The following is a 1856-nucleotide window of genomic DNA, read 5'->3' on the forward strand; positions in this document are numbered from 1 at the left end:
CCCGCCCTTTGACTTGTTGAGTATGCAATTACAGGAGGGTTTGGCGTCACGAAACGAACGTTGGAATGGAGAAGTCGTCACTTCTCTAAACATATAGACATTGTGTGCCTAAACGTAAATTTGCACATTCATTTGGGAGGCAAATTTTGGTTTGGGTATATAAACGTTGCTCTCGAATAATGCCAGACGAGAGACATCTTGGCGAGATGAACTACCTTTGTCAACTGAAATATTCAAAAGAAATATAGGATTTGTGGTTATAAAGGCAAACCTCTCTCTCTTCTCGTTAGTTCAACCAGCAGGAACTGTCAGTCTAAATTGAGTGAAGAATACCCCTGTCTACATTTTATAGTTAATGAATTTTCGTGTGTTTAATGTTCATCTATAAGTCAACATTAGCTGTGCTAGTATTTCAGAATGTCTGTGAAGCTCAGTGAAACGTTTTCGAATAATCTCTATGCTATTGCCAAGGGTGACATTGCCTCTCTTGATATGAATGCCAACCACAAAGAAACTAATGATAGTGTCTCGCACAACTCATCTTTCTCAGCCGTTGTTATCATTGTCTCAACCCATGTTATCGCCTCCTCATTTATGTGTTATTATTTTCTGGCCTTGTTTAATTACTTTCTTTGTCAGTGCTGTTTATCTAAAAATTTACTTACCTGTCTCCGTAACCCGTTCTTTCAAACCACCACCATGGAGTTGTATCGTCCACTTGGAAGGTGAAGCTTACGGGTTCGATCCCCGACCGCGTTATACCAAAATACATCAAGATATGGTACTGTTTGTTCCCTGCCTGGCGCTCGGCATTAAGGGGTAAAGCAAGGTCTGATTGGGCGTCAGTGTAATGTGTCTCAGTGAGGTATTCATGCTTAACTGCAGGAGGGTATCTCAGTGAGCTAGCATTATAATACCAGCTGAAGTCTAGGCTAGTACAGACAGCCACCCAGTATGACATTAAAACCCATTTCACCTTACCTCACCACAATCATTTCACGTTTCATGTCATCTCTTTCCCGTCTTGTGCCAATGGTTTTCGTACTTCATGGGGCTGCTTTGTGGGTAGTGGTTTTAATTTATCGTATAGTAACATTTATTTATGTCGAAATACAACAAACTGCCTTGTTTCTTATAGCAAAACTGAATTTGTGCATATTTGATAAATAGCATGATATTGCACAAAAGTGTATGTGAAAATCCATTTACTCGACACAGAAACCCTCCCAACCAATTTTCGTATGCAGTCCATCCTGAATTGTCAAATCATTGGATGTGTTTCTCTTGTAGCTAATGTCTAACAAATTGTAAATGTTTTCTGCTTGGATATTTTGTCCTGTCAGAAATAATATCACTTCACTGGGTTTACTAACCTTTACATGGTCCAGTTGCTATCAATTTCTCAACCCACAAAACAAATGCCTGTGTTTAGCCAAAGTTATTGTGTAAATTTATCTCTAAGTGTTTGGAAGGATGTCACACCCATTAGTTGGCATACTGTACGGACATTTTCCAGTATAAGTATATTGGTGTTATTTGCATAGGCTGATTTTTCTGGAGGAGGTTGTTATTGTCTCTACGTATCCTAAATCAATGCGACATCAAAGCTAGCCTGTGATATATATATATATATATATATATATATATATATATATATATATATATGACTTAAGGACGTCCTATTTCAGCATGGTTATTAGTATGGGGAACCACCATCAGTTGTTGACGATCCATTGCCCGTATTTTATATTTCATTGTCTTCTTTAATTGCAATGTTTCACATGCTAGTTGTATGTTGACATCTGTGATGCTCTAGTATTTTACTGTCCATCGTCGAAAGGTCTAACCCTTCACAA

Source organism: Haliotis asinina, chromosome 11 (assembly GCF_037392515.1).
Source record: "Haliotis asinina isolate JCU_RB_2024 chromosome 11, JCU_Hal_asi_v2, whole genome shotgun sequence".
Taxonomy (NCBI): Eukaryota; Metazoa; Mollusca; class Gastropoda; order Lepetellida; family Haliotidae; genus Haliotis; species Haliotis asinina.